At 43.1% G+C, this 25,880-nt stretch overlaps 1 protein-coding gene and 1 pseudogene across 4 annotated transcripts in view; both read right to left on the bottom strand.

The window, feature by feature from the left end:
• Positions 1–2,209, bottom strand: part of CAPSL (calcyphosine like) — a gene marked incomplete at its 5' end in the record, with an annotated part of 31,611 nt that extends 29,402 nt beyond the window's left edge. For all 3 annotated transcript variants that reach the window (XM_079145104.1, XM_079145103.1, XM_079145105.1), the window contains one exon: positions 2,104–2,209. The remainder of the gene's footprint in view (positions 1–2,103) is intronic.
• Positions 2,210–5,298: 3,089 nt separating this feature from the next.
• LOC306664364 (UDP-glucuronosyltransferase 3A2-like) lies at positions 5,299–24,155 on the bottom strand (annotated as a pseudogene). Its single transcript has 7 exons — positions 24,061–24,155; positions 22,163–22,264; positions 16,248–16,362; positions 11,448–11,962; positions 9,020–9,251; positions 7,377–7,592; positions 5,299–5,555 (listed from the first exon to the last, which is right to left on the bottom strand). The product of its transcript is annotated as a UDP-glucuronosyltransferase 3A2-like (transcript).
• Between the last annotated feature and the right edge of the window lie 1,725 nt (positions 24,156–25,880).

The following is a 25,880-nucleotide window of genomic DNA, read 5'->3' as shown; positions in this document are numbered from 1 at the left end:
GTCACTGCTAACCTGATGGCCAACTTCAGTAGTCATTCTCAGTCTTGATTTCTTTTCTTCCAACAGTTGACTCTCTTCTTCCATATTGAAACTCTTCTTTTCTCAATATCTATGAATCTAACTTCCTCTGTCTCGCCTTCCTCTTGGGTTGATCCTTTCATGTTTCTTCTCTATTGGCTGCTTCTTAAAGACTGTTGCTTCTCGGCCTTCAATTGTTTATCTTCTTCTCACCTTCCCCTATCCTATGGCAATCTTAGCCATAGCCACTGAGGCAATAATAGTTCCTCAGTCTTTAACCCATGCACCCTTCTAAGCTGCAGAAACAGATTTCTAATTTCCCCCACAAAATGTATGCACTTGGGGGCAAGAATGGAGGAAGGAAGGACTGTATAGAGGGAAAAGAGGGGTGGGAGGGGTGGGGGGAAGGGAAAACATAACAGAATGAATCAAACAACATTACCCTATCTAAACTTATGATTACACAAATGGTATGCCTTTACCCCATGTACAAACAGAGAAGTAACATGTATCCCATTTGTTTACAATTTTTTAAAAAATGTATGCACTTGTGTGGTTCACGGAGACTTAAAGCTTCATATTCCAGACCAAATTCACTGTCTTTCCTCTCTACTCATTGCTAGACCATTAACTGAATGTTATCCCAGACTCCTCCCCACCATCTCCATTCAATCAGCAGCTGAGTCCTGTCCAGTTTCACCACCTCGACGTGACCTCCAGCTCTGTTCCCTCACTCCTATTGCTCTGTCCTGGACCTGGGTACCTCTCAGGCAACTGTCTTCTAGTTGGCTTCCTGCCTCTAGCCTTGCCGCCTGCCCCAATTCATCCTTCAAACTATCAGAGCGATCTTTGAAAGCCTGAGCTTCACACTCCCATTGAAAACCCTTCGGTGACTCTACACCATGTACAGGTACAGTAAAAAAAAAATTAGCGCTAGATTCATTCATTGGACAATCCTGTGTCTTATCCCTTCTTTCTAGTAATTTTTACCCCTTTCAAAATTGATTCTGCATCTGACAGAAGGAAATTAGATTCATACCTACTCATATTCCCCAAAAATGTGCACACAGGCCTGGAGAAATCCTGCCCATCTTTGCATAATCACTGTGTTAAAGGCACAATCGCTCCAACCAGAGTGAGAAACCCAAATAGCATCCACATTGCACCATGATGGAATTCTTCATTTTTGGAACGCCCTGCCCTGCTAGACTATAAGATCCCTAAGAGAAAGGGCTGTGTCCTTCACCTTTCCTAACATTATGAGATCATCAGCACTTAACATATGTTCTTAGAAGACTATTAGAATTGATAATTGCTATTGTTATCAGATAATTGTTAGCAGAATACAAATACAAATAAATGTCTGCAATTTAAATCTCAACATTTAAAACTCACAATAACCAAATTTTTGTGGTTGTAGGATTTTGAGGGGAAAAAATAAAAACTCTCAAAACAGGAAAGCATTTCACCTACTTAGATGGTTTACTCATGCTCCAGACTGAAGGCAAAAGGAATGTGCACTGAGCAAATGGTATCCCATTTGTTAAGGTCCTTCCCAAATAATAATTAATCAAGTCAACTCTCTAATATAAATTCCAAACAGGTCACTTCAGTAGTCTTTAATAAGAATTCTGATTCCGTCATCAATTCAGAAGGGTATGGCAGAAGTAGTACAAACTTATCAGACAAAGTAAGGTTTGTGAAACCTCAATCTTTGCATTGTTTTGTAGAGCCCCCCACCACCCCAGAGTTCAGTTTAATAATTGGCCTTAGTTATAGTAAACCACCCAAATACCATGCACTTGGACATGCAGTACAGGATGACTCAATATTTATTTCCTTCCCTTTTTCTGCATAATGTATTTTAGTACATTTTTATCTAAGCATCTCTCTGCAATGATTGCAAAAGCCTCTCCCAGTGCTAAGCCATATCCTCCATGGACCGACAGCCTAGCAATGGCTAAGAACTCTCAACATCATCATCTTTAGTTTTTTCTTTTTAGAGAGTAACATCTACTATTTTCTGTTCCTAGTTTAAATGAAACAAAAGTTACCAAACCAAAGGAACGAACGAAGCATTTTTACCTTAAATGTTAACCTGTTGCCACCAGTTGTTTCCTTACAACTGAAACTATGGACACGGTCTCCTGCATCTGGGAAATCTGGTCCCCTCCCTTCCTCCTCCCTCTCACCTGTCTTCCTCAGATGTGTCAGTCCTCCCTCTTAGTGCTAATTGGGTGTCTTAGGAGCCCTGCTACAGACTCACAGCCTGATTGGCTTAGCTCAGTGTCAATCCTTATTCTGGTACTGCCTTTTCTCAGGTTTACACTCCTGTTGCCTGGGAAATCCCAGTGACTGTGAAAGACCAAGCTGTTTGCTCTGGGAGAGGAGCCAGCGGAAGTTTTGCTAGCAATTGTTTGGTTTCCAGCATCAAAACTCGCCTCCCACGTTTTACAAGCTAATGTTCTGCCAGCCGTCTTACTTCTTTCAGTCTTTCTCTTCCTAGCCTTCTGTTGTCTCCAGAGGCTCGCTGCTGGGCTTATCACCAGGCAAAACATTAAACCACAACTCTCAGGAGCACACAGGTGTAATTTCGGTGATGTAGAGTTCTCCCTTTTTCTCAACATTCACACACTGATTAGATGACTTTTCTGCTATTTCCATTCTTGGTTTCTTCTTTCTCTCTGTTGTTTGATTTTGCCTTCTCTTCTCTCTTTGCCTCTGTTCCTTGGCAACATGTTTGCCAGATAAAATGTTGCCTAGTGGTCCTGGGTAGGGGAAATTATCTAAATAATGGTTTCTTTTGCTAGGTATCTTACGCTATCCACACCCCCCTGTCCTTCGCACCCCCATGCTCCCTTCCACGGTGTGGTGACATAAAGAACCAGGACCAGAACTATGCAGACCTGCATTCCACTTTCTGTTCTGCATCTTACCTGATATGTATTCTCAGAAATGTGATAATTGATCTCTAAGATCTCTAAAATGAACAATCTATCTTCTTGTCAACTTCTCAGACTTGTCCCAGAGGTCAAAGGGGTAAATTAACACATGGATTTAATAAACACTGGCATTGGTTGAGGGTATTTCTGACAGAGTTATGATTTGAGGGCAAGAAAAATCCACTTGCTAAAACTAACTCCGTTGTCCCTCTTTTAAAGTCAGATGTCATTTCCAGAAGTCCCTACCTTTGGCACATGATACCCACCAAGCAAAGAGAAGATGCAGACACTGGCAGGGATTCTATGTGCCTCCCACCTCCACCCCAGGGTATTCTGAATGTCTTCTTCATGCACCATGAACCATTTTATCCAAAAGTCCCCCTCCTTGCTAGAGCTCACCTAGTGATATTGAGCTGTGTCATTTCACTTTCACTAAGTGAAATGATGAAACTGAACTAATTAGCTCTTAAGCAACAACCACTTAGGAAGCCAATCAATGACAGATAAATCTGCCTCTTAATTAGTAAGTAAGACAGTGAAAGTCGACTGAGGGCTCATACTGCAAGAGTAAGAAAGACTCTGGTTCATCTTTGCATCATCCTAAGGGCCCATCACAGGACCTTGCACAACCTTGAACTTAATCAATGTTGGTTGAATTGAATTGTTGAACTGAGTAAAATGCATTCCTATTAAAGATATTAAAAATACAATGTTTACTTTTTGGTACTAGTTAGTACCAAAAAACTAAAGTACTAAAATTTTTACAAGACTTTAGGTTATCCTTTTGCATGATCAGTTGAAGACAAATAAATAACTTAACCATCTCAAAACAGGCTGTCCCTAGGATATGATAAATGAAACAAAAGATGAATATGGAGGGAAGTCCATCCACGGAGCATTTAGTGCAGGTGGGCACACAAACAACCATTATGTGGTTGCGATGCAGAAACACATAAGCAGAAGAATAGCTACCTAATGAAAGGAGACACAAATAACATATTTGAACTTCATTTGGGGATCTTGTGCATCTCTGTGCCAAAGCTGCTGACTGTGAGAGTGGGAAGAGGTGGGAGAGGGGATCTTGCCTGTCCTCTCTGCTCGGCCCCCTCTTGCCTGTCCTCTCCGCTCTCTCCCTTCTTGCCTTCTGCCCTTCCTCCTTTTGCTTGTATCTTGTGGATATTCTGTCCTTACTCTCCCTAACCAGTGTCTTTCCATGGAGTTAGGTAATAGTGAGCTGATCTTTAGCCCTATTCTCTCTACCTAATCTCCTTCTTGCCTGGAAAACACTATGAACTAGGACTGCAGGGATGTTAGGAAATCGTGTCAGTGACAGCTCTTCGGAAGGACTTGAACTCATAATGACACTTTCCCAAACCCATGGGATTCCAGCTCCTTCTTTTCTGCCATCCCACCCTACCTTACCCCCAGATTACAGTTTAAAATCTCTGCTGATGATCCAAGTTAAAGATCTCAGAAACTAATCTGCAAAGGAAAGCAACCTAGGATTATTGCTGAAGGCCTCTTCGCAAGTTTCAGGCTTATGAAAAGGTGCCAGCATCCTGAGCGCAGATCTTTACCTAGAGGGCTGAATCTCTAGGGCTGAGAGAACATAATGCTGAATACACTTTAAAATAGGACTGAGGATCATTCTACTATGTCCTCAAGCCCAAGTTCACAACAGTGTCCAGTTCTGTCCACTTATAACTCAACCAGAACTTACAGAAAGAGGTAGGTGTAAAATGGAAGAATCTGCCAAATATCTTGCGGGATTTTTTTGTCTGTTTTTCTTTTTCAGGACTGGGGATTAAATCCAGAGCCTCATGCATACTAGGCAAGCACTCTTTTACTGAGCTACATCCCCAGGCCTTTAAAAAAAATTTATTCTGAGACAGGGTCTCACTATGGTTGCCCAGACTGGCCTTGAATTTGAAAACATCCTGCCTCAGGCTCGAAGTAGCTGGGAAAACTACTTAGTGTGTGCCATCATGCCAGCTCTTATATGCTCTTATGTGTCAAGTGGTAGAAGGAGAAATGGGAGAGAGACTGAGAAGTCATCTGGACAAGGAGGATGAAATTGTCAGAGTAGCGTGTCTGGAAGGGAGAAAGGGGTGGAAGGTCTATGGGGGGATGTTTTGAATCTGGATTGGGGGATGCAAGTCACAAGGGGCCAGTCAAGGAGCCCATGAGTGGTGCATAAGGATTTCTAAGCAGAGGCAGCTAATAATGAGGAGCCAACTTCAGGACCATGGGCAGGTGGAGGGGAGGCCTGTGCTGAGTGGGGAAAGCTTCAAAGAACCTGAGGTTCCCCACCGGCCCCAACCCAAGCCCACCCTTGGCATCACGTCTTCTTCAGCTTCTTGGTCCTACTCAGCCACCTGGCTGCCATACCCAGCAGCTTCCCACAAAGCCACGTGCCCAGAATGAGCCCCAGCAGGAACGAGATGACATCCAGCAGGTACTGCTCATACCACGGCTGCCGGAGGGCATAGGGTTTGAGGTGCACTGCATCCTGTCTGGAGGATGTGGTCAGTCCAGCTGACCAGCCGCTGAGTAGAGGTCAGAGGTGGGAGCACCTGACGACCCTGGCAGCCACCACTGCAGTCTTGAATGTGTGACTTGAATGTGTGAGCAGAGACAGAGAGGAGAAATTGTTGATGGGGTCTTGTAAGACTTAGAGACCTCTCTCTCTCTCTCCCTCTCTCTCTCTCTCTCTCTCTCTCTCTCTCTCTCTCTTTCACACACACACACACACACACACACACACACACACACACACACACACATACACACCAGTCTACTCTATGCCCATATATGGGTTTCCAAAACAAAATGTTGGCCTGGTCTTGTCCCTATCTACCCGGGTCCCCTGGAAAAGTTCAATAAAAACAACCACACACAAAGATCAGTAATTAATCCTTAAAATGCTAAAATATATTTTTTAAAAAGTGACTAAGTCTGTAGAAATTAATTACCTCTTCAAGGAGACCTAAGATATACCACACAATTATATGACACAATTATATGTATATAATATTGTATACATATCGTGATACATGTATCACTTACTTTGGTGTCCATCTCTAGACTAGCTGACAACAGTCACTCCTGGGAATGCCAGGCCCAGGACAAGGTCTCTACTTTCCTGCACCATGGGAGCATCCTGGTGACCAGGCTTCTCAGGTGTGACCTTCATATTTACACAACATGCTTAGTAGCAGCCTGTGCTTGATTTAGTTCCCTGCTGACACCATCTCAAAATCCTTAAACTTTACAACAAAAGTCCTCATGTTTTCATTTTTCCCCAGTTATAAATTATGTGACTGTCCTAGACAGTGCATATTTAGGGTCCGTCTCAGTCCAGAATGTGTCTTTCAAAGGGGCCAATGGAAATGACCACTTGGGAATTAGTTCTCTAAAAATCTAATGAAAGATACAAACCCATTACTCAGAAAATGAACATCCACAACACAAGAAATTGCAAATACACACAGTTTTGCTGGAGTTTAATGACCTTTCCAGGTCTAAGACCCTGGGGCTGTGTGGTTCTTACCAGACATCCAACAAGAACTGTTTTCATTCTGCTGCATGCAGGTCATGAGAAACTTGCAGGCTGATTCAGGATCACACACTTGAAACTCTAGTAAGTCATTCAGTTCTCTTAGTTATAAGAATGAACATGTTTTCTTTCTCTTTCCATGAGGTCACTGTGGCAGATGAGCAGTGATTTACTTGGAGGTCCCTTGGCTCCTTTTATTGACTCAATTAACTGAAATTACTTATTTGTGGCAGGCTCTGTGCTGGGAACTAACTGAGAATGTTGAAAACAAGAGACACTTGCTCTCTAATCTCCAGTGTGGGCGGGGGACCAAAAAAATCAGTAAAAAAGTGAACAAGTGGAGTAACTGCAGCCCCTAAGAAGTGTTAAGAAGGAAATAATATAAGTGGGTGGGCAGGAGAGGAGGTTACTGGGACCATCAGAGAAGAATTCTCTAGGAAGGTGACAGTGGAGATGAGGCTTGAATGTCATGAAGGAGCCACTCCCTGAATGGAAGGCAAGGGTGTTACCAAGCAGCACAGAAGGTCAAGGAGGGGAGTCTGGTTCTCGGTAGAATAGAAAGGCAGCCCTCTGCCTTGGATGAAATTCTACTATAAGGACCCCAAGCGTTAAGTGCTTTTAAGAGGACACTATGTATGCACTTTGGGTTCCTCTGAGTCATAAAGTAGAAACATATTCTTAACATCTCACTTAAATTGCCCTAAACTTGGTCACAAAGAACACAGGTCAGCTGTTGACATCACACACATATTATCCACGCCCTGGAAAGTTCATCTTCATCGAAAAATGGACACTCAGAGTGCCCTCAACGTTAGGTCTGCATTTGGCCTAAGTGACCTCCACCCCAGAGAGATGCACACCTCTTGTCTCCTATGACTTGATTCATCTTCAGAGCCAGTGGCTGTCTTGAGCTTCTTTAACAGGAGGGAGACACCAAACTTTTTGGCCTCTAGCTGGACCATGTTTTCGGGCTGGTATCCAAAGAGAGGAATTCCTACTGTGGGCACTCTGTGCTGAATGGTCTCCATTATGCTGTTCAGTCAGCCATGTGTGACAAAAATAGATACTAGGGTGAACTCTTGCAAATAAGAAGGAAGATGAAACATGCCAGGATGAAGTTTCAAAACACCAGCATGCCCAGAAAGACCACAAGAAAATAACAAGGAGATCTGCAGGCATGATGGAGCCTTGCAAATGATGACTTTGCTTGAAGTACATCCAAGCATGATGTACATGTTCCAAGATATAGGATTCCAAGCTTTGTCACTGCATGGAAGCTTTTTAGCCAGAACTCAGCTAAGATTCAGAACCCCTGGAATTCTGTAGAATGCTAAGCAAGGCACATATTTCCATCCATGTCAGCCAACCATCCCTTCTCTCTGTCCTGCCTGTGCTTTTCTCATCTCTGTTCTCTCCCTGTGTGTCTGTCTCTCCCACATCTGTCTGTCCTGAGCTCATCTATCTACTGCCAACTAATTTCCCTCTTCTTTTAATACCTGTCTCATTTATTGACATCCACAACTCATGTGTCACTCAAAAAACTTTCCCTAGTAATATTGTATCCTCAATTATATAAGAAGCCTGTTGAAAGCAGAGACTGAACCCTTTATCTCAATATCTCTAGTTCCTGTCTTTCCATCCAGCATTATTTAAATCTAACTAAAATGATTGTTGAAAATGAAGAATAGCATCTCATCTCAGCCTATGTTGCTGCCATGGTATCAGAATCTCTTTGTCTCTTCTTTGAAATGAGAATCATGTGCCCCCTCTGCCCCTTCCCAGAATTGAATAAAAGCATTTACCCAAGTGGGTCCAGGAATCTATTTCTTAAATTACTCAGCCCATTTTGAGCCATAGACTGAATCTTTGTTCTGGTCAGTGGCAGTGGCAAGGAGATGTCCATGAGAAGCACCATTGGGCACATAGAAAACCTGTTGGCAGTTGAGGGAGCTCTCTGGACCAGGTAACTCAATCAGTCAGATAACCAGTTGAGAGGTTGCTAAGCTTGGTACACAGGTATTCTGATACTTTCTAAAGACATCATAGGCATCAAGTTGTGACCTGTTCTAGATTTTAAGTGTCTGTGTGAGTGTTTATGTAAGGGCACATGCTAAACTGGTGCTCATGAAGTCACTGAAGAAAATGACAATGTCCCCCACCAACCCTGGTATACATTCTCAGAGTTGACAGGCTGTTCTGGGCTTTGTTTGGGTGACCTTGTTCAAGACCAAGTGCAGTAGGGTGAAAGGTATTTACCTGGAGTATGGCTTCTGGCTACAGAGAATCAGGCCTTCAATAGTTAGGAACATAGCTGTTTTGGCATCTCACCTACTTGGAACTCCAGCTGGCTGTGACTTTCTCCTGCTGTCTGGGCCTTATCTTTACCTATCACTGGCTCCTTCTTATGCTTCTTCTGCTCCTTCTTATGCTGTTAGGTCAGAATCCTAACAAGCCCCAAAGACTTGTTAATGGAAAGAGAGGAGCAGACATGAAAAGCCCTTACCCAGGAGGTCATTCTGAGGAAGCCAGTCCACAATTTTCACATTCGAAGCTAATTTGATGTCTTTGGGCCAAAGAAAATATTCACACTTTCATATCACTCCCTGTGGGAGGTGGTCAAATGCCCGGTTCATCTCCATAAGGTCTTCCTGCGTCTGATACTTGCTTACCATGGAGCCCAGGGTCACAAGGACAAAACCAGCATCCCCAAACTTAGTGATGAAGTTCTCCAAGTCCTGGAGAAAGAGAACAAAGGAGGTAAGGAGGTGACAAAGCTGTTTGTGAAAGCCAAGGTGACCATGAATGAAGGCCAGCCTACTTACTAGACATACTCTTCTGCCAGTGCCTTGTGGTCACTGTCCTGAAACTCTTTCCACAGTTCCTGGTACCTCTTCAGCATCCTCTGCTCTATACTCATGTACATTGTGTTGGTGGGAACGTCTTTCTACTTTGGAATCCTGACCCCAGTGTCAGGGATGGGACTCATTCTGGGTCCAGGGCACCATGCCATATAGGAGCTTTGCAAGCCTACTAGAGGTGGTACCAAATGGCAGTGGTAGGTCAGAGTCTGACAGAAGGAGCAGGGACTTCTGGGGGCTAAAAAGGAGAAGTTTGCAGAATGTCTGTGTTTAAAGAAGAAACAGAGGCAAAGTAGTGTCATAAAGCATATTTTGCTCCAGTATTCCATGGTATTTCCAGTCACTGATTTTTGCACTTTATCCCCTACCTCAGTGGTTCACCCACATGATTGCAGATCGTAACCATACTGGAAGATTTTTAAAAGCAGCTATGCCTAGTCCCAGCATCAGGTCTAGGGAGCAAAATTTTTCAAGCCTCCCGGGTAGTTCTTTTGAAAGGTTGTGATCTGTCTTAACAAATGACTTGAATAGCATTTGGTCAATTAATTCTCACTTTCAGTTATTTCTCTGGACCCTGACCTTCTCTGTACTTTTGTGGCTCCCCCTGCCCACACCAGTCCCACATCCAATTAGGTTGCTCAGCTCCAATGGATACCACTGTCTGATTTACCACTCCACAGGCCTTGTCAGAAATACATTGCAAAAACAACACACAACCATTATGTTGAAACTGCAAAATGCAGAGAAGAAAACACTTTTAAAAAGGCATCTGGTATCTCCTAGCCGGTACAGCACTTACTCCCATTCTTGTCTTCATAAAACTTTCCTCCATGTATTGTACGGTCACACCTTGACCTAGCCTCCTGTCAGATAAGGCCTCTGGTCATCTCACCTGGTTTTATTTGTGCAAATGAATCTTGCATTACTCTACTCCTAGCCAGAGTCACCCAGAGAAGCCAGCTTCACAGTCATCTTACCTCCACATATACACATTAGGCCCCTGTTCTCCTCACCTGGGGGAAACTTCCCTCCCGGGTTCATTTCTAAAAGCTCCTGTCACCAATGCCCAAGGATCCTGTCCAGCCCAAGGATCTTTCCCCAACTCCTCCTGCTCACTCAAAGCAAGGTCACTGGAGAAAGGGTAGACGCTTTGGTGCCTGGAATATACAGAACAAATCCAGTCTCTCCCTTTCTCGAGTCAAATGGCAGCAGGAAAGTCACCCACACCACCTGAGCATCCTGCCTCCTTTATAAAATTGGAGATAATCAGACCTCCCTATAGGTGGCAAGAGACTATACAAGATAATGCCTGTAAAATAGTAAGTCAGTGCTGATAGGCAACAGGGAGCCAACTGATCTTAGCTCTTCCTCCTTTCAAAACTTCAGTGAGAGTGGTTCTGAGTCCAGGCTATGTATTCAAACCACCTAGGCAGCTTTTACAGCATACAGTTTTGGGGCCTATCCCAGACAACTCAAATCAGACGGTCTAGGTGGAACCAGGAGCCAGGACTCCACAGAGAGGGGTCACTGGAGATAACAGCTTCAGTTCTTGCTATCTATCCCACACAGTCCCATCCCGTCTCACAGTGCTGACTGTTTCATTGTGAGTAACTCATTTCCTTAGCCATTGTTGCATGTAATAGGTATTCATTGCATATTTACCGTACAATATCATACAAAATGCAAATAAAGAACTGGCCATGGTGGCACATGTCTGTAGTCACAGGTACTAAAGAGGCTGAGGCAAGTGGATCACTTGAACCCAGGAGCTACAGGTCAGCCTGGGCAACACAATAAGACTGTCTCAAAAAGCAAAAGCAAAAGCAAATGAAAACATCAACGTCAAGTAAAGGGCTTATCCCACCAAAGCTAGGACCTGAAAGACAAAAGAAAAGAGCTTATAGCCTTCTATATAAGAAGACCCTCAATCTTAGGGTTCACAAGTTCTAATACTGTATTTCCACAACCCTGAAAATGAGAACTTCCTTTAAAAGTCACCCTAATCTCTAATTGTGCATTGAAGGCCTATGTGGGAAATCCAAACAGAGCTAAGATTTTACTTAATTATGGTATTGGCTTAGTAGGTTTGTCCAGTAAGCCTCCAACATAAATTGTATTGGGAAGCAGGGGCAGAGCAAAATCAAAGGCAAAGTCCTCATTAATAAACCACACTTCTGCTTTCTGTAGAAGATGGGTAAAAACAGGTCTAGATCCTTCTGGAAAACACTTCTTGATGGGATTGTCAAACCATAGACTCTATTTTCCGTTGCTTCATGAAGAAATCAAAGAACATCAGAAAATTCTTCACTCTGTCCCAGAAGTTCATGTGGACAGTCAGCAAAGAATGGAATACTGGAACATAAGACACAGGGCGTGGGAGCCCAATGTCCCAAGTACCAAATGAGGAAGGAAGAATGGGCACATATGGTTTCCCAAGCTTCTCAGAAATCAGGAAAGGACAATAGTCAAAAAGTTCAACTACCACCATGTCAAACTTCTCATTCTTTAAGGAATCCATGATATCCTTTCTGCTAAACAAATGATTGCACTGAAACCCCAGTTGTTCAATTAATTTTAAGTTTTTAAAACTTCCTCTATAAGAAAAAAAATGAATGATAAATACTCATGAGAGTTATGTGTAATATATTAAGGAATTTCCAGATACAAAGAAAATTTCCCGGGTGAGCAGTAGTTTTTCTAGCAGTAGCCCACATACATTCACTGGTTTTCCAGAAATACCTTCTGTCCTTTCCTTTTCCTCCCCTGACCCACCATCAGTTCATGATTCCACTCTGGGAGCATCACTGACGGTAGCAGAGCTCAGGGTCTACGACTCCTTGATCGATTCTGGTGATGCTCTGATCATTTACATTCTGAACTCCTTTTCTGTCATTTCTTCTGCCATGCTGTCATTGGGTTTTATTGATGTAACATCTAGATTTGTTTGCATCATTTTCTTTCCTTGTTTTCTCATATTGTTCAGGTATCAGTGGACCGCTGAGATATTGCAGATTTCCTCTGTTGATTTACAATGTCCCTGAAGATTTCTATATATATCCCCTCTTAGCCTTCAGTAGGCTGAAGTCTTGGAGGAAGTTGATAATGCAGTGCTCCACAAGGAAGCTGCCTCTCTAGGAGTGGTGGCCTTCAGGTGGGGTATATTCCCTGCTAGTGGGCAGAGGTGCCTCCACTTGTTGACCAATGGTCATCCAAAGGGGACCTAGGCTGTGGGCTGAGGCAAGGCCTGTTTGGGCCTGTGTCTCTGGTTTTACCGTCCTTGTGGGGAAACCTCACCAGGCAGGGAAGACTCACCCGGTGGGGAGGTCTCGCTGGTCAGTTCCCTCCTAGAGGTTCCCCTCAATTTACAGCTACTGCCTGGGCTGGGCTGCCTTCCTCTGCAAAGTTTCCAGGGGCCCGGCCCTACCTCCTGGGCCTGGGAGCCTCACCCTTCGCAGATGAATCTCCTTAGGCTGCCCCTCCTCAGAGAATTTGCCCACAGGCCTGGAACCTTCGCTCCGCCCTAAGCCTGTCTCTGTGCGGCTCTTCCACCCAGAAGCCTCCTAGATCCTGGGACTCTGCTCTGCACCTAATCGCCTGGCTGCGTGGCCCCTCCTCTGAGCAGCCATCTGTGGCCCCGAACAATCGCTCTGAGTCCCAGAGACCCGCCACAGGCCTCTTCCTCCAGACAGCCGCCCAGTATGCCGGTGCAGTCACTAGGAGTCCAAGAAACTCACTTCGTGCCTCCTCCTCCCACCAACCACCCGTAGCCCGGGGCAATCAATCACTCCGAGTCGAAGTGACCCTCCCCGTTCCTCCTCCTTCTCCAGATAACCCCCCGGGTGTTCAGGAGCAGTCCCTCTGAGTGGCTCTGAATCCACGTGACCCACTGCACGGGTCCTCTGGGCACCGCCCGGAGCTCAGGTGCGGCCACTCAAGACCAAGCGTCCCACCACGCTTCTCCTCCAGGCAGCCCCCCGTGTTCAGGAGCTGTCACTTTAAGACCAAACAACTCACCACTCGCCTTCTCCTCTGAGCAGCCGCCTGGAGCGCTAATGCAGTCACTGCGAGTCCAAAGGACCCGCCGCGCTCCTCCTCCTCCTTCTCCTACTCCTCCGGGCAGGCCCCGGGGTTCAGAAGTGGTCAGAGTCCAAACAGCTCGCCACGCAGCCCCTTCTCTGGCAACCGCCTGTAGCTCTGGTGTAGTCACCCGAATCCAAGTGGCCGCTCCTCTTCCTCCTCGTCCTCAGGGCAGGCCCCGGTGTTCAGAAGCGTCGTTCTGATTCCAAACAGCTCGCCGCGCAGCTTCTCCTCTGGCAACCGCCTGTAGCTCTGGTGCAGTCTCTCCGAATCCAAGTGGCCACGCTCCTCTCCTCCTCCTCAGGGCAGGCCCCGGTGTCCTGAGTCCACACAGTTCTCCTCGCCACTCTTCCCCTGGGCAGCCGCCGGAGCCCCAGTGGCTGCTCCGAGTCCCAGCGCTGTGCCGAGCGGCCTCCTTTACGGCGCTCCCAGCTATCCGAGTTCACTGCTCCAGCGGGGGGAGGGGCGTCTCGCCGGCAGTTCTACTTCACAAAGTTTCCTGCGTTCCGGGACCCCCGTCCCATCCGGGATGCCCCCCCAGGGGGAGAGAGTCACCCGACTGCTTTGAGTTGGTCCCAAGCATCTCAATATCTCCTCTTTTGAATCCTGAGTCCTGGAGCAACATGAAATGCAGCCACCCTCTAGGCCGCCATCTTGAAAACCCCCGCTCTGATCATTTACATACTGATTTTTATGAGTGATTTTCTTATTTACCCACTCACAATGTGTAAGTAAGTTGATAATAGAATCTATCAATATTGACAATTTAGGTTTCTCTTTTTTCATACTGGGAACTAAACCCAGTCTTTCTCCCACCAAGCTATATCCCCAATTCCCTTTCCTTCTTTCTTTCTTTCTTTTTTCTATGTTTTTTTTTTTCTTTTCTTTTTTTTTTTTTTAGGTAGGATCTCACTAAGTTGCCCAAGCTGACCTGGAGTTTGTGGTCTTCCCACTTCAGCCTCCTAAGTAGCTGGAATTACAGTCATACCACCATATCCGGGTATAGATTACTTTTTTAAGCACTGTGTCCTTGCATATAAAAGATCACTTCAACCAAGGGACTCATTGATTATATTAGAACCCATAATTTCAGCTAAAAAATGAAAATTCCACCTTTCTATGTCTAGGAATTAAATAATGGGAGAAAAAAAAGAAACCCTGATTTTGAAGCACAGTACTAGCTTTTCCACTTCAATGCAGCCTAGGGTATCTAGAGAGGATAGTACCAAAGCTTCACAAGACTTAACTAAGACTGCTCCTTCAGTTATTCCAGGGACATTCTTCTTGCAATTGTCTTCCATCATTGATGACTCAGAAAATGATCCTCTATTAACAGCATGCTGGGGTAACAGATGAGATGCCCAGACCAGAGGTAGTAGGCATGAGGGCTCTAGACAGAGGGGCCTGCTGGCAGCATGGAGGATGAAGAGGACCAGTCCCCGACACACTTGAATACCACTGTACCATTGCTCTCCAATTAAAGAAGTCCTGAGGCCCAGAACTGAGGGGCAGACCTCTGCCTGGGCTTTAGGATCAACTTCCAATCACACAATGGAAGTGACTGGCTGAAATCTTCCTCTGCCGTGTGTTTCTTAAAGCTTTGGCATAGCAAAGGAATAGTCACCAAATGATTGGAATAATTTTAGTAACGCAGTAAAAATTTCTAAAATATAATACATTAACCATATTTTAAGTTAATAAATCCAAAAATTTCAAGAATACTGTGTTACCTGTATCTTTCCTGAAGAATTTTAAGCTGGGAAAGAAGAAAAAAGTTGTACACTTCGCATGCATAGCTGAGGATTCAAGACAACATAGTCTAAGAGGCCAAAGAGTAGGCCAGATCAGACAAACAAAGGAACACAATCTTCCACCTTGGGGAGCAAGAGGCTTTATGAAAAGTCAGAGCTGAGTGCTACTGTGTCTACTGAGTAGAATCGTCAAGGCAAGAAGAGCAAGTGAAGCCACTGTAATTACATGAAACAGTCATGGATTCGTGTCTTTCCTCTTTAGGCCCAAGGTTAAGGCACTACGTGTTCCTTTCCATTCAGGATGAAGCTAAAGGAGTCACCTGCATGTCTCGTTTTGTTCCAGATTGATTGCTTTTCTAAAAAGACTTTAATGGCCAAACATTCAACTTCCACAAAATCAAGGTTCCTAAGTCTTCCCTCCATTTATAAACACATATAAGAAGATGGGGTGAAAAACAAGTGGGGGTGGTGGATTCCCCTTCCACAGTGAGAATTTGAGGGTCCTATTCCATCCCCCCCCCTTTTTTGGGTAACCAAGATTGAATCCCAGAACATTTAACTACTGAGCGACATCCCCAGCCCCCACTTTTTTAAAATTTTTCATTTTGAGTCAGGGTCTTGCTAAGTTGCTTAAGAGTTCACTAAATGGCTGATGCTGATTTTGAACTTGTGATCTTCCTGCCTCAGCCTCCCAAGCCACTGGGATTATAGGTGTGCACCTCTTTGGGGAAATTATAGAAAAAGACTGTAGGTGAAGCACTGCAGAGACATCCATCCCTGAAGGAGCAACCACAGTTTTCCACAGAAATACACTTATGAATATAGTATAAAGGCAATATAGAATAAGCAAGAATTTCCAACGACTCTGCTGGATGATTTGGCGTATAGTGCTCAAGTACACCACCACTCATCATCTATCTCTCCAAGCACCCATGCATCCATCCATCCATCCATCCCTTCCTCTTATCCTCACTCCAAGTATCCACTCATTCATTCGTGTGTCTAAAATTGTGATTCTTAAGTTCACTGAATAAAAACAAATTACCTGCCATCCAAAGCTTCTTCCACAAAAGAATCAAAACACCTGTTAAATCCTTTTTGATGATCTTTGGGTGGAAGCCAATTGATGACTTGGTATGATTTTTCCTCTTCTTTAAAACCTAAGAATACATTGGTGAGTTTAAAAAGATTAAATATGCCATATAACATGGTAACATAGCATAAAATATGAAAATGTTTGATTTTATATTTCCAATGATTTTATATCTATTTGAGTGCTTTTTGAAGTATTTTTTAATCTTTTTAATCTTCTTTTGCTGATTTCTCATTCTTTTAATCTTATAGGATAAAATTTGTTGAGACCCTTAAAATGGTTCAGAATTGTTTTTTCCATTCAAAGCTATGGAAGCTTCTATTTAAAGCTTTCATTTAAAGGTACAACTATTTTCCACATTTTACAGGTAGAAAAGCACAAGCTAATTTAGTTTAAGATGATCTTTCAAGGTTGCATACGTAGGAAGTAGTCTGAGTTTTTATTTAAATACAGGTTTCTGTTTCCAAAGCTTCTACTCTCTCTATTTTGGAAAAACATTTTCACTGTGTAAAACGATACATGCAAATAATTTTTGTTCATTCAAAATGTACTAAAGCTTAATTAAAATATTAGTCCCTTCTATCCCTACCTACCATCATGGTCTCTTCCCCATTATCCACGTGTCAAACTCCGACTCAGTTTTTTTAATGTTAACTGCTATTATTTATTACATTTAGATCTGCAAATAGGGGTCCAGAAAAATTGTAACTATCAAAAGCCATATGATATAAGCTAGAAAGAATTAATCTGTTTCATGAGGTAGTTCTAATGTTATTTCATATTAAATTAAATGTTCATAATTGTTCAACCATCTGTTAGGTTAGTTATGCACCCAAATGCATCAATTCATTTATTCATCCATGTCTGACTCCGTTTTTGTTTTTTTTTACAGACTGCATTTTGATTCATTGTACACAAATGGGGTACATCATTTTGTTTCTATGGTTGTGCACAATGTAGATTCATACCATTCGTGTAATCATATATGTACATGGGTAATGATGTCTGTCTCATTCCACCATTTTTCATACCTGCCCTCCCTCTCATTTCCTTCTTCATATGTTTGACTCTCGACAGGTCTCGAGCTCCATCTCCCCTTCCTCCCTTCTTACCTCATGTGCGCAAACTGTTGAGAAAACCCATACACTCCCTCCCTCCTCTGATCCTGGTAGGACTTTCAAACCATGCAAACAAGATGTGCTAGTTAACTTTCTATCACGGTCACCAAATACCTGAGAGAATCAACTTATAAGTAGGAAAGTTTTATTTCTGCTCAAGGTTTCAGTCCATGATTGGTTAGTTCAGGTTTTTTTTTTTTTTTTTTTTTTTTTGGGGGGGGGGGTGGGATCTGTGGTAAGTACTGGGGCATGTGGTAGAGGAAGCTGCTCACTTCATGGTGGCCCAGAGGCAAAGAGTGGAAGAGCAGAGGCCAGGGTCCCAATGCCCCCTTCAAGGGCACACAGCCAGAAACCTAACTTCCTTCCACTGGGCCCCATCTCTTAAAGTTTCCACCACTGCCCAATGGTGCCACAGGCTGGTGACCAAGGCTTTAACACATGGGCCTTTGTGGAACACAAACCAGAGCACCAGGTCAACGAAGGAGAACCTTTACCCTTCTCAACCCATCCCCACAGTAGAATCTCAAACCTGTCATCCCTCTTTGGTTTCTTAGGCTGTTTTTCAGATTTGCTTAGGAGACTGTCCTGCTTTTTTTAAAAGGTATCATTGTAAGACCAACAAACTTTTCGTGCCCTCTTCATACATGTTTGCCTTCAACACAACATCTGAACCAAATTTAATGTCAGGATTACTAGTAGATTAATGCATGCTTCCATACATTAAGGCCCCATACCAAATCTTACAGAAATTATGGACTCCATCCAAATACCTGTGGACAATTATTTTGGATCATACATTTGGCTAGTGTTTTAGTCAACTTCTTCACTGCTGTGACCAAAAGACCTGACAAAAGCAATTTTACGGGAGGAAAAGTTTATTTGCGGGCTCAGAGTTTCGAAGGTCTCAGTCCCTAGAAGGCCAACTCTATTCCTTGGGGCTCAGGTGAGGCAGAGCATTATGGCCGAAGAGTGTGGCAGAGGGAAGTGGTTCAAATGATGATCAGGAAGCAGAGAGAGACTTCACTCACCAGATACATAATATATACCCCAAAGGCACACCTCCCAGTGCCCACCTCCTCCAGCCACACCCCACCTGCCTTCAGTTACCATTCAGTTCATCCCCAACAGGGGATTAATTCACTGATTGGGTTAAGGCTCTCATAACCCAATCATTTCACCTCTGCAATTTCTTGCACTGTCTCACATATGAGCTTTTTCGAGACAACTAATAACTAAACCATATCAGCTTGTATGTTCTGTTCAATGCCTATATCTCAATGGGCTTTCATCTATAGTTCCTGTTATGGTATGGATGTGAGGTGTCCCCCAAAATCTCACATGTGAGACAATGCAAGAAGGTTCAGAGGAGAATGATGGGGTTGGAAGAGTCTTAACCCAATCCGTGATTTAATCCCCTGATAGGAATTAACTGAGTGGTAACTGAAGTGGTGGGGAGTGGCTGGAGAAGATTGGAATTGGGCCATGGCTTTGAGTATATATTTTGTATCTGGAGAGTGGAGTCTCTCTCTCTCAGCTTCTTGATCACCATGATATGAGCTGCTTCCCTCTCCCACCCTTTCCTGACATGATATTCAGCCTCACCTCCAGCCCAGAATAGAGCTGGTCTTCTATGGATTAGGACCAAGACCTCTGAAACTGTGAGCCCCCTCAAATAAAGTTTTCCTCCTCTACAATTGTTGTGTTTGGACCTTAATGTCACAGCAGTGAAAAAACTAAAACACCATCTATAAATAATGAATCTACTTCAGGTAATTGGTGGAGTATAAATGTGTTTTGCTTTACCATTGACAAGTTGGTAATCCATGCACAGTGAATTTGCTTCACACTAATGTCTTTAATGAGCCTCCTCTATGACTGGAACTCTTTTTAATCCTTCCGAAGTAACAGTAAAAGGCTGCCAACCACAACATTGATTCATTCTTTTTCTAACATTAAATCATTTAATTTTAGAATTGTTTGCAGTCCTACCAGCTGAAAATTTCTCAAATCATGAAGTCTTAGTTCCTTTTTGACTAATAGTTATTTGCTGTGATTATTTCCTCTTATATTTTGCTGTACACAGCAAGAGATATCTTAACATCTATATTTTTACCAAAAGTCTGGCTGTGATTATGTACATAGTCTCCAAGACAATGTAGATTTTCTCTGCCATGCTCCTACTTTCTTCTGTGGAGTCCTCACTAGGAAAATGCTTAGCATCTGCATTTCTAGTAACAGCCTTTTCAAGGCAGTTGAGGCCTTCTCTATCAGGCTCAATATTCTTCCAGCTACTACCTATAACCTGATTGTGATTCAGCTACTGGTCGGAGGAGTAGTACATGGAATATAATTTCTCATTTTTTGATTGTATATATATTAGGATCACATCAGTCATGCAGTCATATATGTACATGAGGTAATAATTTCTGTTTCACCCTACTATCCTTCCCCTCCCCTCCCTTCACTCCCCTGTACCTAATCTAAAATACCTCTATTATTCCCCATTCCACCCCCATTGTGAATTAGCACCCGCATATCAGAGAAAACATTCAGCCTTTGGATTTTGGGGTTTGGCTTATTTCACTTAGCATGATAATCTCCAACTTCATCCATTTATCAGCAAATGCCATAATTTCATTCTTCTCTAAAGCCCAGTAATATTATACACACACACACACACACACACACACATACACACACACACACATCACATTTTCTGTATCCATTCATCTGTTGAAGGGCATCTAAATTGGTTCCATAGTTTAGCTATGGTAAATTGAGCTACTATAAACATTGATGTGGCTGTGTTGAAAGAATGGACATTTTTTTAAGCTGTCTGTTTTATCTCAACTCCCTAAGGTCTCCCTCCCAGTGACGGGAACAAAGCCCTTAAAGCTGTTCCAGGAAACAGCCCCAAACAGAGAGTAAAAGAGTAATTGGAGCAAGATAGTGCTCAGACAGTTAAGACACCAGAATCTACACTCTGTTGTAAAACATTGTGAAACATGTTGTATGTTATCAGCTAACCCAGACCCCTTTTGAAATTTCCCGGCAGCTTTGTTCCCCTTTTCCCTTTCATGTGCGACCCCTCCCGATGTGTGGTCTCTGCCTTTATAAACTTACAAGATTTTTTGCTCGGGACTCGACTCCTGGACTCCAGCATGAGTCGTGAGTTGGGTCCCAGCGCGCTGGAATAAACATCTCTTGCAGTTTGCATCAAGTGACGCCTCCTGCGGTTGATTGGGGTTGCCATCGATCCATGGGACAGAGTTGGGGTTTCCTTTTTGGGGGCCTTACATTGTCACTGTAGTATGTTGATTTTAAGTCCTTTGGGTATAAACCAAGAAGTGAGTCAAATGGTTAAAAATTAAAATTTGAGCAACATTTCCTTATTGAGCAAACCAGAGCACCGAAATCTGTTGTTAACCTGTCATGTGACCTTTAGCAAATCTTTAATGTTCCTTGAGCTTGTACTTCCAAATCTGTCAACAGAGAAGACTTGAGCTTCATTTTACCTAAAATTCTTTAAATTTGAAGATTCAATCAAGAACTTCTGGCATCACTATACCCTAACTTGTGGGCAGCCCCCAATTTTAAGAAATACATGATTATTTCAATGATAGATTCCTATCTTTGCTGCATAAATAAGGGGCTCCTTGAGAAAGTGTTTTTAAATTTCAGATATCATAAAAAGAAAAAGTGACCTATGACAAACAATAAGAAGGGTGAGCCTTACATGTAGAAAGTGTTAAATATGGCTGAATGTTTCTGTTCAACTGATTTTAAGCCATATTATAAAGTAGCATTTATCAAAATAATATGTAATATATAGAGGGTTGCATGGGATGGAGCAGAAATCCAGGTAGGTTATATTTTGGGTGGAGATCCGAAGCCTCTTCCTCCTCCAATGAAGCTGAATAAAGAAATAGTAGAACAATGCAGGGCACACAGAGCGGGAAGTACCAAGTGTTCCAGAAACAGTGTTACACGGCTTTTCTCCACCTTAGAAGGTATTCAAATCTGATTTTGAACTTGTTTTCTTTGATGGTTCATGTAAACATTCCAGATACTGTTCATGAACTGTGAAAACATTTCAGGATAAATTTTGTCTACACCTGCCAGATGAAGGGGCACTGCATTACAGGCAGAGTCTGATTGGTGGTGTCCCTGCTCTGTTTGCTGCAGTGGTAGAACAAATGCCTAAATTTGCCCAGGACTGGAGAAAATGAGACAGTGTGGCCCATGGAGATGTATGACTCAGTAAGGAAACCACATTAGAAGCACCCGGTGCATAACGAAGACCTCAGAATAACAAAAAACAAAGAGAGAGCTTCCTAAATGTTACATGATGCCTGAATTCCATTTCCTTGGATGTCATTGCTTAAATATGATCTTAAAGAATTTGTTAAAATATTGTACATATTTCTCTTCTAATGTATACTTTGTTAATAAGAAGTGAGGACCTTATTCCAGGATTATGTACATAATTTGAGAATTCTGGAGAAATTTCATGTAGAAATAGTAAAACATGTTAGTTCCAAAAAAATATATGGGAACGTAGAGAGTGAAGTCCTAGGAGACAAAGCCCAAAAAGCTAACAATTTACACACACATACACATGCATATGCTTTTTTATTTTTCAATCCAATTAGATTTTTAAAATTCATTTTGTCAAGTTTTTTTTTATGCAAAAGGCATTTTACACTTTGCCTGGAATAGAAGTCAAGAAGAATTAGTGAGAAAAGCTACCTGACATCAAAGAATTTCCTTCCTGGTGAAACATGGTGACATTATGACCATGATCTTGAAGATTCTGAGAAACCAGGTCCATCAGGAGGTAATGGCTTCCACCTAGGAACAATGTACAACTTAACCTTTTAAATAAAGAGTACAGAGGACCTAAAGTTGGTAAGATGAAAAATCCAGGAGAGGAAGGGTAGGGACACAGAATAATAATGAAAAGAGGAAGATGAACTTTAGTTTCTCCACCTCCCTGTAGGTAACCCCCAGCCCATCCACCAACCTGGCTTCCCAAGTCCTTGATCTATGATAATCCTCCACAAAAGATTCCCTCTTGTGACCCATGGTCTCTATTCACTGTGATGAACTTCTGTGTGCTTAGATCTTGGGAATTTCACATCCTAAAATACATGCTGCATTTTAATCAGGGTCTTATAGAAATATCATGTAAAGAAATACCTTTACTGGTGGAAATTTTGGCATTTTGGCAGTGTGAGATGTATAAGAGTGAGGGCTTCCTAATGAATAATCAATCAGAGCCATCTCTGAAATCCCTCTCTTTGGAAATGTACACTATTGTAGTACATAGAAATGCAGGAGCTCAAAGATTAAGTACAAAAAAAAAAAAGTTATTAGATCAGAAGGATGTAGAAACACCACTTAGAGTCAAAATTCTTGAGATTCAAATGTATTTCTCAATTTCAGCCTGAACATTGTTCAACTTAGAATTAAGACATTCCGCACAACTGTGGAGCATGTGGGGTGGGAGGGTTGGAAAAAAATCAATGATCCTAAGACAACCTAGGAGCCTAAGGTAAGAGAAGATTGATCCCCAGCTAGGAGACATTCTGCTTTATTATTACTAACATTCAGAAAGAAATGGTTGCGTAGAGATGGAATTAGAAGGTTTTTATAGTGATTTTTGAAAATCCCCACAAAAGGATTTGAGAGTGGAAGTGGTGGAGAGGATGGTCTTGGGGGAAGAAACAAGGAGTAACTTTCTTCCGATAGAGCTGATAGAGAGGCTGGTGTACTTTTGCAATAGACACCATTTCCCTGACCTATTTCCCACTCTGATTTCCTGAGAAATTAGATGATCTGTAGTTGAATTAGATGGTCTATAGTTCTCCCAACTCTGTGAGTCCTGATTTTCAGTGATCTAAAAAAGTACCTAATATGTTCTGAAATGACTCTCTATCCTGTGATGACCTTTCATCTGCTAATACTCCCTTTAGGTTAAAAGTAAAGAAAATTAAACTAAAGCCACAAAATACAGAATTAACAGTCCCAAGAACCTTCCCAAACTGCCAGCAGCTTGGGTAAAAGGGATTGGGAACCCAGAAGATCCGATTGACCTGGGTCCTCCTCAGCCCTACTCATTTCTCCAGATTTCCTCTGGATGAAATCCCTCCACTGTCTTCATTGTCACGAAGCACCGTCCCTACCTCAGGTCGGCTCTGGGTGCAACTTCAAGTCTGCGATGGTGCCTCGGGAGCACCTTACCCTGGCCTCCGAAAACCTGAAAATGCTCACCATAGCTGTACTGGAATTATCGTGCATCCCCATTCCCTAGAAGTTTAGGGTGAGCTTCGGAACTTCCGGCCCTGGAAAAGGCAGCTCAGGGTCTCTGGCTGTGGGCTGGATCACAAACTTCTGGCCCCACCCTGGCGCGACCCGGACTGAGTCCCCAATCAGAAGATAGAGGAAAGGCTATTTCTAACTTTTCCAAAACTACTTCTTCCAGGTCAGCGGTAAAGGCCCTGTCCACCTCACAACTTCGTCCTCCTCCACCGCTGGGATACGAGCTCAGCTGGAAAATCAGCCCATTTACCCTCTGATCAAACGCAGTTTGGAGACGCGGGTAGGCGGGACGCACCGGTCTCTGAATTTTCCAGCCGAACCCTCACCCAATGTAGATATATATAGTCAGGATTTTGGCGGCCTCTGAGCGCAGGACCCCAAGAAGCAAGTGCACTAGAAGCAGCGCTGGCCGTCCAGCCATGCTCTCTCCTGCAAAAGTCGCAGAGCCCAGCTCTAGGCTGCGCGCCCTGGTGAGGGACCCTCTGCGTCGCTGCGTCCAGGCCGCTGGCTGTGAGAGTAGGGAGAGGCAAGAGAGGGGAGCTGCTGGTCTTCTCTTGTGCCTGTCCCCTCTCACCCGTCTCCCCCTCCTCGCTCGGTCCTCCATTGGAAAGTCGGTCTTCACACTCCCAAACTGCCGGCGGTCGGTAGGAGGGGTCACTCGACTAATCCCTAAGGTCGCTCTGGCTCTGTGCAAACCGACCTTCGCGCCTGGAAAATACTGTGAACCAGGAATGGTAAGAACCTTAAGAAATCCCGTTGATGACATCTCCACCTTCAAATGGTTCTCTCTTTTATGGACACCTCTCGAATTTATATAATCAACCTGACTTCCAACTGCCTCCTATTGCCATCCCCATACGCTATTTTCCACAGAGACCTGCTTAAAATCTCTACTGCTCTCAAGTTCGAGACCTCCCCGGAATGGAATCTCCAAGAGAAACAGCTCTGCATGCCTGAACTGTATCTCTGAGGGCGTCTTGAAAAGGTAACATTCATGAATAGGTGCCAGTGACCAAACTCTGAAAACCCAGACCTGTACCTGAAGTACTGAACTTGTAAAGCTGACATTATAATTCCAAATGAGCATCCTAAAGTAAGACTGGGTCTCTTTTTAATCTCCCTAAACACAATCTGAAGACAGCTTCCAATTGTGCCCCTTGTAATGTCAGCTCTGGGCAGAACAAGGATCACTCCTAGAAGGGACTGTGTACTTTCATCTTCAAACCAAGGCAGGCTTTAGGAAAGGTTTTCAGTGCAGTTCTAAAACAAGTAGAGAAATTCTTCAGTGGGTTTCATGGCCACAGGAGGAAGTGGGTCCTCAGATTCTGCTTGCATTAGCATTGCCTTCTGTCTTCAGGCTTTCTTTTTTTAATATGTGAATTTAAAGGATTACTTTCTTAGACATTTGTGCATCCATGTCTGCTGTAAGGAGGGAGAGGGAGAGAATTACCAGGCATCATCCTGTGTGTCTATTATTCTTGTACTTTTCATAACAACTTAGCAAAATAAAAAGATTTGTCATCAAGTTCCAAAGCTAATTATTTTGCCAGGCATTATGTAGTGGGCAGACAGATACAAATACACTAATAAATGAAATATATCTATGTTAATGACAATGTTACTAAAAACAAAAAAAACAGGGAAAGGGATATAAAGAGTCAGGTTAATTCTAAAAAGAAAACTATAGGCCTATCAGAGAAACATGAACACAATATTTGATGATTTTAAATAGTTAAAGTTGCTTGTGAGACACGTTATAATTTTATCATGACTACAGAAAAAGAAATTCCTGGTCTTGTAAGATACATACTGAAAAATTCACAGATGAAGAGTCATGATGTCTGGATTTGTTTCAAAATAGTTTGGAAGTGGAAGAAACAAGGCCAATAGTGGGTGAGAAAATAAAGGGAAGAAAATTTGCCAGGAGTTAGTAGCCACTGAAGCTAAGTGTTGGGCATGAAGAAGCTCTACTTTCATAAATTTTTGAAATGTTTTAAAATATTTTTAGTTATAGATGGACACAATGCCTTTATTTTATTTGTTTATTTTTTTATGTGGTGCTGAGGATCAAACCCAGGACTTCACACGTGCTAGGCAAGCACTCTACCACTGAGTCACAAGCCCAGCTCTGAAATTTTTCATTAAA

The sequence above is a fragment of the Sciurus vulgaris genome (assembly GCF_902686455.1).
Source record: "Sciurus vulgaris genome assembly, chromosome: 6".
In the NCBI taxonomy this organism is placed as follows: Eukaryota; Metazoa; Chordata; class Mammalia; order Rodentia; family Sciuridae; genus Sciurus; species Sciurus vulgaris.
Note: the sequence above shows the minus strand (reverse complement) of the source record. Positions and strands in the feature narration are given on the sequence as shown.